Raw genomic sequence first — 12,474 nt, forward strand, 5'->3', positions numbered from 1 at the left:
AACTGTCAAGATTGTCAATTTTATGACTGTGACGAGAGCAATGACCCTGCACCACCGCCTTCGCCGATAAATCTAGAAAGTGCCGAAGATTTAGTATCTATGGAAGAGCGAGAGCCCTTCAGTGAACCACGGCTACCTAGTGCGGATGAAGAGACAGCAAGTGTGGAAGAAGCTCATCCTGAGCCGAGATACCCCTCAAGAGATAGGAAACCACCAGATTTCCTAACTTACAACGTGTCTACGGTTGATTCTAGAGAACCTACGACATATCATGAAGCTACTCATGCCGATGATGCAGATAAGTGGAAGCATGCTATGGCTGATGAGTATAGTTCACTGAAAAAACTCCACACATGGGACTTAGTAGATAAGCCTAATAAAAAGGTCATACCATGTAAATGGGTATACAAAATTAAAAAGGACGCGTACGGTAATATAACCAAGTATAAAGCGAGACTCGTCGTGAAAGGCTTTCATCAAGTCGAGGGAGTAGACTACGATGAGACGTTTGCACCTGTGATTCGCCATTCTTCCCTCCGCACTTTATTTGCGTTAGCTGCAGAGATTGGGTTAAGAATGAAGCACTTGGACGTTGATACCGCATTCCTAAACGGAGATTTAGAAGAAGAAGTTTTCATGGAGCAACCTCTTGGTTTCATCGAAAAGGGCAAAGAAAACAAAGTTTGTTTGCTGAAGAAATCCCTTTACGGCCTTAAACAGGCACCGCGAGCATGGAACAAAAAGTTAAATGAAACGCTTTTAAAAATAGGTTTTACAGGATCTCCTTCCGAGCCTTGCGTTTATACAAAACTTTTTGCTAAGGAACTCGTGATATTGGGTATTTTTGTCGATGACATAATAGTCTTCTTTAAATCTGATTCGACGTTTGACACTGTCAAAAGGAATTTGTCGAAATATTTTTCTTTGGAAGATCTCGGAATATTAAAATGTTATTTAGGTTTACACATTGATTGCGATTCCGAGTGTATTAAATTAAATCAGCGAAGTTATATTCTTTCTATATTGGAAAAATTTTACATGAAGGATTGTAAGACTGTGGATACTCCTCTAGTTAAAAAGAATATGGAAAGAAGAACTGATGGTCAAGAAGGTGAGTCTTATCCGTATCAGAACTTAATAGGATGCCTCATGTATCTTACGGTAAACTCACGACCCGATATCGCTTACGCTACGAGCTATTTAAGCCAGTTTAATACGTGCTTTACTAAAGAACACTGGAATGCTGCGAAAAGGGTTCTACAGTACCTGAAGGGTACTTTAAATTACTCCTTGGTTTACAGGAAGAGTGGAGAACCTTTAAAAGGCTTTAGTGACGCGGACTGGGCAAATTGTCCGATTGACAGAAGGTCGTACACTGGATACACCTTCAAGTTAAGTGGAGGTCCAGTATCCTGGGAGTCCAAGAAGCAGCCTACAGTGGCTTTATCTTCAGCCGAATCGGAATATATGGCACTAGCGTCTGCCACGAAGGAAGCATGCTACTTACGACGGTTTATCTATGAGATAACAGGTACATATAGTTCATTTAGCTTCTGACAGTCAGAGTGCCATCAACCTCGTTCGAAATCCTGTACACCACAACAGGACGAAACATATAGATACCAGATTTCACTTTATTAGGGAAAAGGTCTCAAATAATGTTGTTAAATTAGAATACATCAAAAGTAGTGATATGCCTGCCGATGTACTAACGAAGCCACTAGGACCTATAGTACATAAACGGTGTATACTTAACTTAGGAATAGAGACTTAAGTTTTTTTGTTTTGTGTTTGTCTGGCACAACTTCGATTAAGGGCGGATGTTGTAGTTGACCTTTTTTGTGCAGACAACTGTTAAGTTTTCTATTTTCTATTTTTGATATATATGTATTTTAAGTTTGCCTAGTTACCTTACTTCGAATAAAACACTCTTGTCATGAACATCTCTTTCTTACTTTATTTTACAAATACCTAGTTTTTACAACAGTCGTCATGCCTCACCATGTGCTCACCATTGGTAAAATATGAATTAAGGTTGTAATCATTATGTTTTGTAATATATTATCCACATATGATATTAAGAAATCAATACGGATGGACGCATTTTAATGGCCAACCTACAATAATTGACATACTACATATGAATACTTTCTCCGTTCCTTAGACTTTATTAGCAGCAAAAGAAACACAATAGGTACATATTGTCTAAACCATTTCTACTGCATTATTTAAATAAGTATATTTTTGGTTTAACCGAAACTCGACATTTATATAATTTTTTTAAAGGAACTGAATAATCCTCTACGTCGAGCGAGACGAGAGATCGCGACTCCGGGGTATTAGCCCGCCGCTCTACCAGCTGTGCCGACTTATCCATCTGCCGCGAGTATTCCACCACAACCTTCATACACGTCTTTGGGTTGGCGTCTACTCTCAAGTTCATCCATGGTACAAAATATAATCTGTAGAGATGTGGCCTCGCTCTGCATTTTCTATCGCATATATAACGGGGAGTGCTCCGAGGAATTGTTCGGATTAATCCCTGCCGCTTCTTTTCACCATCGCCCTACGCGACGCGACAACATTACCATCTTCATCACTTGGATGGTTGGCAGTTCTCAACTGTGCGTTTCTCCAGAAACTTCCTGCCTTCCTGCTTCCTGCCACAGCCAAACTGTGGAATGAACTGTCGCCAGCGGTATTTCCGGATCGATACGACCTTCAAACCTTCAAGAAAACAGCGTACTCCCATCTTAAAGGCCGGCAACGCACTTGCAACCCCTCTGGTGTTGCGGGTGTCCATGGGCGGCGGTAATCGCTTGCCATCAGGTGATCCGTCTGCTCGTTTGCCTCCTATATCATAAAAAAAAACAACTTTGTCAGTAGAAAAAGGCGCGAAATTCTAATTTCTAATCTATTTTTCTGGAATATGAAAAAGGTTATCTTCCTTATTCACATGGGCGTGGCCAATTGTTTGAAGTGACGTTTTTGTTTGAAGAATCGTCAATTGACACTAACATATCCGAACCATATCGTATCTAGACCTAATATTTGACGTACTCTTAAAGTTGGAATCAGGCCGACAAGAAATTTGAATCATTCTGTCTGTTCCAAGAAACCAACAACGTAATAAATAAGTATGTACCTACATATACTTGAATGTCAGGCGGGTCACATCTAATCCAATCTCCTAGTAGATATGTCTTTCCAAACATCAGTTAGATCACACAGACTAATTTTGATCAAAAGCGGTACGATTTAATATTGCATCGGTGTGGCGGAATATGTGGGCAGTCGGTGAGACAAGAATATCTATTATGAGGTGTATTGCACCGGGGGTCGATTCAGATCCAACAAGTTTTACTGTTTTATCTTATTTTGGTGCGATCTCGACAATCGCATACGCTGATTGGTCTCGCGCACGAGCTTCATAGAGTCGTGTCAATAAGTACTTCGCTCGTACTCTCTGCTGCGCTGCGCGTGAGATGAACTACGAGCCGTGTCAAGGTCGTATCATAACAAGATCAAACTTTAACAGTTATTATTAAATTAGAATCGGCCGCCGGCCCACGGCTGCAGTTTCGGCCAATTCATTCATTTCCTATTCCTTTCCTACATGTCATCCCATGCAGACTGATCTCGCGTCCATCGGTAATCTTGATTGGGAATTTGGGACATTTCAGTACAAATACAATACACATCCTCCTTATTGGACAACCTCAAGATACATTTACAAGGAAACACATTGCGTCTATTCTACTTATGGACTGTATTTCAGTTTTTATTTCAAACCACATTCGAATTAGGTAACCAACTCTTTACTTTTACGGTAATATGAAGTATAAATAAGGTAAAAATACAACAACAATTAGTACGACTCAATAGCAGGAACACAGCACACACACCAGTGGTTCCATAAAATGTTTCTCTACTACAATAATTAATAAACAAAAAAATGAAGCTTTAATTATTGTTCAAAAGCTCTGATACAGCGGTGTGATACACGACTGATTGTAGCATAAAGCGACGCGACCATGCGAGGACGTTGCTTGGAGACGCCCGCTGCCAGCAGGAGCGGGAGCGGGCGAGTGTGGGCATGTGCCGAGTATACGATTACATGCACAAATGACCAGTTTTAGTCAAATAATAAGCATGGACGTTGAAACATCGACATCCAACGGAAAATATGCTTCTTTGTATTGCAGAAAATTGTTTTAAATATAATTTTTCGAGAGTTGATTAATCGTTAATTTCTGATGACATTTTTTTTAAGTTGGTAAAGAATAATATTTCTCGCTATTATCGAGGCTCGAGCTCGCCGTCGCCTCTGCTACGGGCCTCGCTACAATCCGCAGCTCTCGGTACGCTGCCCATAACTGCTATTGTCCGCCGCTTCTTATTTCTCTCCTTTTCACGCTCCACGATAATGGGAATTTCTGAAATTGCAACAATACACATACGGACCCACTGCAATAGCTTGCGGAAATTTTGCTCTTATTCTCCACTCTGTAAGTAGGGACAGTCTATTTCCGAGGCGTATGAAGTTTATTTTAGTCTTTTTGATGTCCACATAAATACCGTGTGGATATTGAAAATAATAAATTTGATATTAAATCTTGTTAGATGTTGGTTACATGTAAAATGGGATTGGGATTAAGGCTTCTATATTTGGTTTTGATTCATTTAGAGTTATGGTTTTAAAATGGAGTGATATGTATGAATATATGTATATGATATGATGATATAGTTTAGATTTTAATATATGTACAGAAATAAGATATTTCGTTTAGATTTTAACATGTTTGAATAGATCTGTTGATCATTCTAGCGTGAGTTTTGGTAAATTAATTGTAACATCAAACCCCGTGAACCATACACAGACTGAATTTTGTGGCTATTGGCTGTGAATCAAATACTGTAGACAGCAGAATAGTACTTTGGTTTCAACTGTGCCAAATTGTATTTCGATAGAATCGGTAAAGGTAGATTTTATATAGACAGGCGGACAGTCTCTTAGCGGAAGATTTTCAGATGTCACAAATTTATGTTTATGTAAAATAAAAACACGTCAGGAGCATGTCAGGCCACACTCTCCCGTTAGAATAGGCGTACCGCGTTCATAATTGTAGATGTAAGTACATATCAACAGTCAAGGTCAAAAATATTAAAATGGATAAACGACCGTTTTGCTTTTGCTGACATTATAAGGGTCTCTAGTTAACTAAGTTAACTATGGGACTGTAAAAAATGTTTTGCACGCTCTGTGCGACACATCTACTTGCCAATTAATACGACGAATTTTGCCGCGATACACAGAACATTTCAACTATTGCGTTCGTATGTACCAACTGAGGTGTAGCTGAATATCGCTTAAATGTAAATAAATTATAGTATGTTTCCCCTTTTATCGCTTTGTAAATAGATCACATGCATTTTGACTTTTTATCTGCTCTACTTATTTATGTACTTACATATAATGTTAGCGTCCCAAAGTATGTTGTTTGGTCACCTAAATAAGCGGTCGTAATTAAAGTATCGTAATTCAACATTTACTTTAGGCCCCCTGTATGGGCAGCTGCTTGCTCGGCGCGGCGGTAGCGCTTCGGAAGCGGAAACTTGCGCACCTGGCCCCCGTGACCTACACATCCTGCAGCCTTAAAAGTGTAAGCCTGCTTTCATATTTTAGTCAGTGTTTGACCGGCTTCATAAAGCTTTGCCACTTTTACTTTGACTTCTTAGACGTAATCTATTATTAAGTTTTATAATATGCAGTCTATATACGCATTTAGTGTCAACCAATTCACTTTAGCTCAAAATAATTTATACAAGTTCGTAAAATATATTCGTTCTGTTATAATAGGTAGAAAGTGGACAAAATACATCTACACGAATATGAAACGTAGCGTCGATTCCGAAGAGACGTTATGAATTTTTAAAATCTGATTTCGTTTATTTATACACCCAATAAGTACACCGAGGTTTGGTACATTTCACACAAATTTAACAGTAAAATTTCCACAATACCAATACCTAATAAGAAAATTCAATATCCAGTGAATTTCGATCAGACAGCATATTACTACATGATTTGCCACATTCATATTTCTATTCCAGTGCTTCGTTTGATTAACCTGTGGACTGAATTTGAATATACTTAGGCGTGTTATATTATATCTAAAGGCAAACATTTCAAAGCAGTTAATAAATAAATTAAATAAACTGTTGAAGTAATCGCAAATATTTCTCGCGACTGCGTATAAAATGGAAAAGTGTGTACATATTCTATTCATGGAGTACGTACGTGTTTTAATAGAAAAACTTTGTCTAGCTTCATTGCGGACGGAGCTTGTACTGCAGAGGAAATGGCGTTGTACTTTAGATATTTTCTGTAAGCATAATACATCTTCATGATGCCTGCTGTCGAACGGAACCGAGTGTATCGCTATTCGCAGTTCCTAATGCCTAAACAGGGTGATTTCTGCGTCGTGATCCAGAACCACTTTTTCTGACTCTGTAAATCATCCACATTATCATATGATAGTATTTGATTAAAAGATACTAAGTTTAATTATTCTTATTTTTCAAGTAAACTTAATCTTATACTAAGTAATCATGGACACCCTAATGACTTTTGACATACGCTGTATGGAAAACGACAAGACGTCACATTGGTAGAGTGACCAAATTGTATGCAAAATGTTTTTTTCTACTTGTCATCTGAAAAATAATCATCATTAGGCTCATCTTTGGATTCTGTATGATGTCTTGTTGTCTAACTCCACGACCCCGAAATCATCCTGTATAGGTACTTCGTTCAGACATTGGTTGATACCTATAAATAATTTAGCTGGGCGAAATTGTAATTTTCGCCGCTTTGATATTCCCGGGATCTTCTTCATCTATAGGTACCTACTTGTAATTTCTAAAGGAGACTATCGATTTTCGGTTCACATAGAACTTATCGTATATACAGATCATACTATTTTGTAAAATACATTTCATTACGCAAAATAGACAAAATATAATTATTTTAAATATGAAACGGGAATTTAAATACGCAATTCATTGATACTTTTATTTGTGTATGGAGGTGCGTTTTGAACACATTTAAAATTGGGTCCTACGAGAATTTATTTTCGACGAGTTAGGTAAACGTTGGAAATTAATATTTAAAAAATTTAATGTCTACATTGTTGTCAGTTTCGTGTTTTTATATAATAAAAAAATTCAATATTACCGTTATATTTCGTTAAACCGTTATCACCATTCTAATCTAGAAATACTAACGATTCATTTGAGGTATATATTATAAGTGTACGATATTTCATGCGGAGGGCAATCGCTTAAAAAATCGTTGATTTCCTTTGTTGTTTCGATATCACATAACTCATTTGTTATTTGTATACACATAAATATGCGCACGTGTGTGATCACGTAACATTAATTTATTTCCTTTGGGTATCTAACAGAGTGTCTAAAAATTTAGGTATCTACTTACGATTTTCTTGGTCAAAATATATATACATATGTAAAGGGTAATGGAATTCAGCACGGAGGGTGCGCGTCGTCTAGCTGTACGAACAACTTCAAAAATCGACTTTCAGTAGAACTTCTCGTCCTTCCATGTCGACTTTCCATTTTTATTTGAAACTGACTGTGATGCCACGTCTCAAAAAAATGTACATGTTTATCATGATAACATTAATAAAATAACTTTACGAGGAACAAGGTAGGTAAATAGAAGATAAGTAAGTAGAATTGAAAGCGACAGCTTTCGTAAACTAAAAAAATTACATCGCAAACTTTTTTGTTTGATTAATGCCATAGATAAAATAATAAGCTTAGATTGTTCACTCCTTACATAGATAAACCCCATTTATAACATAATTTTAACCGAGCTTTACGAAAAACTATTTGTAATAAAATTTAACTTAATAAGTATTCAGTTTTAAACAAGTTAATTCGAGGAGCTCCCTCAGTTTCTCATGAAACCCATCATCAGAACTGAACCTTGATACAAATGTTCCTTTATAACTTTACTTGCTTAGCAAACTTAACGAAGAAGACGAATCGCCTAATGTAAAATGCGCGCCATTGAAGAGCACCGTTCTGGTCTTCATCAGCAGTTCCACTGCATCTAATGGCACTTTGTTGAATGCAAATGCTTGGTCTGTCAATAAAAATACTAAAATTATTATACAAGGTATTCCTGTAAGATTTTAAGTTCCCACAATTCTTCATCGATTCCATCATCAGAACTGGATAAAAATGTGACCAACTTGGAAATATCAGGTAATCAAATACCGGTATTAAATACCGCTATTCATTGCAATTGATACGTAGCTGTCAATTATAATGAAAGTAAAGCTGACTGATACTTTGTATCTATGTATTAAAAGTTTTGAATATGTAGTTATTTGCATGTGACATGTAAAAAGTATGTGCATACTTATATCATGTTTGTTTTAATTTGAAGCCTCCGTAACTTGAATATTTCTTGTGTGTTATAGAGTTAAGTTTGGTTTTTATTCGAAAATAAAAGAGGGCATTCAGGAAAGTCCTTATCACTGTTGGCGGAGGCGCGCATTATAGTCGTATTGTTAGCGCACCGGTGAGCGGGATGATTCGGGAGAACAATATTTTCATTTTAACGGGAGATTCCGTTTGGGATTTCTTCCAGTTGCAGTCAGACGGGAAATTCGGCGCCTGCGAGCGGTCGGCCGCGTCGATTCGATTTGCTCTAACGCGATAGTCACACATTCAGCTCCCGGTGGACCGTGTAAGTGCTCCATTCACTACGTAGACCATTATTAATACATCCCCTCCCCACTCGTCCTCTCAAGGCCCTCATTGTGTGCCGTTGCGAGTTAATCCGCCGGCCAGCAAAGATCGCCGATCGAATGCGACCGACCCAGCTTTGTGAAACGTAATAGGGTCCTACGGTTAAATGCTGCGTGTAATTTTTGGTTTGCGATTGTAATTATCTATTGAATCGCTCTGCTTCGAGGGAAGAGTTCAATTATCGCGCGACGCTCCGTCGAACTGATTGATTGGTTGCGGCCCTGCTTGTATCCGTCAATTTGATAGACACAACACACGTACAAAAGCTAAATTACTGAGGTGCTACGAAGGTTCGATAGCAATTATTAGCTTTACTTACGGATTAATGCTTTCTTGTAATAGCAGGTATCTACTATAATCACAATAGATACATGGGGGTACACTTGTATGTGCGTAAAAGCCGGTGAACGCATCAGCGAATACCACAAGTCGGAAACACACCTCTGTGATAGCCGAGGGGGAAGAGTAGGTACGCGAGCCAGGAATCGATCGCGGACATAGCAGGCCGTCGCGACGGACGAGTGGACGTCCCAGAGGACAAGCCGAACAAAGCTCGGCAAAGCAATTTAACCAATTTAATGTCATTCTCATCTATTGACGGCATACCGTTCTTAATATAATAATAAAATTAATAAATATACTTAATACGTTGTTGTAGCTCTCGCGAAAACATCATGCTTATTTAGACTGCAGTAGATACAACGATAACCTTTGAACACGCCGCTTATTACTTTGTGCTTTTCTTAGAAAATGATTTAAATAGTCATAACCGACTCGACGACATACTAATAATGCAATAAACTGTCTCTATGGCCTAAAGAAGACTTTTATCGACGAACTCGAAATACCTACGGTTATTTAAAGCAGTATCTTTACGTTCATGAAAAAGTCGTTAAATATTCTTTCGTCGTAAGGACTCGGGACGTACGGTCTTGGTCTCAAGTTAATTTACTGAGTTACCTGTCTGCGACCGTTTAGTTCGTCGATGTGTTTAGGGCACAATAAATTATATTACATAGTAGATACATGGATGTTTCTACATTCACGTTTTACATAAAATTGGCACATCAGTCTTGATCATGTGAGAGTATATTCGTGTTAAAAATACCATTGGGTGTTAGTATGGAAGTAGTAAACTATTCATGCTTCGTTTACATTAAAAGATTGTTGCTGTGGCTTAATCAAATTTTAAATAGGTATGTAAAAAGAATTGAAGCCATTTGGTTTCCTGTTCCTGGTTTATAAAGTTCTGATAACATTGTAAAAAACCACTTGAAATTCGTATACTCGTATTTATAGACACAAGTGCTTCTCGTGAGGTTACATCAAAAGATGCTTTGGTTTCGGTCTGTAAAACTCTTTATCTAAACAATTAAACTTGTTATAATGATGGGCTAATAACAATGAAGTTAGTATGGATGGGTTTCAAAAACTTACAATAAGATTTTTCAGGTGTACAATTTTACAATGACTTTGACTACAAATCTTTACGTAAGTACTTTAATTTGTATCAGCAGTATTTGACATCCAACTGCCGGTATATGCGGCACACCACACGAGTATATTATCCTTTCATGTCTATTTCGAAACATTAGGTAAACCTTATTAGCTACAATATTTATCTCGCTCTTACTACTGCGTTACTATACTTACTATATATAACCACTACCGTGCACACATTTATTTATTTTATTTATCTCCAGCGTACTGCAGATTTCTATCGAGACTAAACAGAACATCTTAATCCTGGAACGCCAGTTTCATTATTCACATTGACCAAACCCTAAAAGGTCAGCAGGAGAAAAAGGTTATTTGATCTTTAACCCAACATAATATACTTACCTACCTAAATGTGCTCTAGCGGCATTTGTAAAGTGCTTAACTTCTAGACCCTAAAATGTTAAACCTGAATAATATATTATGGTAAGGTGCAAGATTTATTATACGTGGAATTGAGCCACTAGGTATGTATGTCTGTACGTAGATATCCCTAACTAAACCATTGGAATGCAGATATACTACGCAGTGATTCTTTAAAATGCCAAAGTTAATTAGTTGACGTGTGTAAACCGCAGGCATTTGTCTAATCGACACTGCGCGAGGGTTGGCCGCCATCTTGGATCGGGGGTCACATTAAATAGACATATGGTTTGTGCAGGCACATTGTGTACCACACATTATGTTGTCGCCCCTAATTATAGGTCCGCTGATATGCACAGATTAGAGGGAGGCAGGTAATTAGCGTAATGTGCGCCGCGGATTTAAATTGCCCCGATTTCGCAACTTATTCCTTTCTATAAATCACGCCCACCCTATTCCTGTTACTAAATTGTCTGGTGTCCCGACATTCGTCACTGCTATTTAAAATACCATAACAAAGGCCGGCGTCAGTTTACAACTAATGAATTGCTGTAACTTTTCTTCCAATGGCGGAGAAACGGGACGAAGTGTCACATTAATCTAAATTTAAACTTATGATAATGTGCGAGCAGAAACGGAACGACTGTTATTAAAACGCAAGCCTAGTAAATAGCAAGAATAAACTAGCACGGGGCATATCATAAATCTAAATTGTCACTCGGCTTCGGCGACAGCTGTCTGGATTCTATGATATCCAAGAAAGTATTCGCAGCACAGCATCGAGACGCAATATCCTTCAGGACTACTCAAAAGGAAGGAAAATCGCTAGAAAGCGTTGTCGTTAAATTATCGGAGCTCATCGAAAGCCGGGACAGACGCAGCGTCAGCGGACCAGAGAGTTTAGCATATCGCCGGGCCCGCCAAATCCACGCTACGTAATATAGACGTTAGCCAGGGGCGTCGTGTTAAAGCCATTATCGAACCGTACGTAATACTATTTTAAAAAATTGCCATCCTAAAACTGAACGCCTCACAAGAAAGCTGTTCGCGAACAGCCGCTTAATAGGATTGGATGAAGATGGCGGAGTAATAAAGCGTGTTCAGTAACGTATTTATAGAAGATGTGCCGGCATCGCCTCGCTTGCTGCACGGATCGCCTTCAATTTACTGTTCAAGATTACGATTAGCTCCTCGATAGGGCTGACTTTGTATTAAACTTGCCGCTATGTTAGCCGGGTGCTCGCGGCTCGCGACACACGCTTACCTATATATGTAGGTATATACACCTGAGCAAGAGCGACCCCACGCCCGCTAATTTTCTAATCTCTATAACCATGAACGTAATTAAATCTCATGTTAATTTATTTATGATAGCGTATTAATCAATCGGAAAGAAAAACATTACAGTAAAACTTCGCTCTGGCTTCTGGTTCTCCATTTTGAAGTAGGTAATAAGATTAATAAGCTTTCACTTGGCAAAGAATCATAAAACGATTAGCCAATTTAAAATATAAGGATAAAATCACGCAATTACAGAAAGTTTTGCGTCAAACTTCTCTAATGAATGATTCACCTAAATGGTGTAATACATCGTTGTAATTTAATTACAAGCGAACAGTCGTTAAATGTCGTTTCAGAAACTTTATTTTTCACAACCAAGTCCTTGTCACCCCTGAATGTAATTTTCACGTACTTAAAATAATGTGAATAACGTACAATTTCCTATGTTGATTAAAAAACTTTACCCCAAACGTGGAGAACCGGCTAAGTGCG

At 38.1% G+C, this 12,474-nt stretch overlaps 1 long non-coding RNA gene across 1 annotated transcript; it reads left to right on the forward strand.

Moving 5' to 3' along the window:
- Positions 1–1,036: 1,036 nt before the first annotated feature.
- LOC134806310 (uncharacterized) lies at positions 1,037–1,797 on the forward strand. Its single transcript, XR_010146506.1, has 2 exons — positions 1,037–1,111; positions 1,302–1,797. It is a non-coding gene; the product is annotated as an uncharacterized LOC134806310 (long non-coding RNA).
- The last annotated feature ends 10,677 nt before the right edge of the window (positions 1,798–12,474 follow it).

This window comes from Cydia splendana, chromosome 3 (assembly GCF_910591565.1).
Source record: "Cydia splendana chromosome 3, ilCydSple1.2, whole genome shotgun sequence".
Lineage (NCBI taxonomy): Eukaryota > Metazoa > Arthropoda > Insecta > Lepidoptera > Tortricidae > Cydia > Cydia splendana.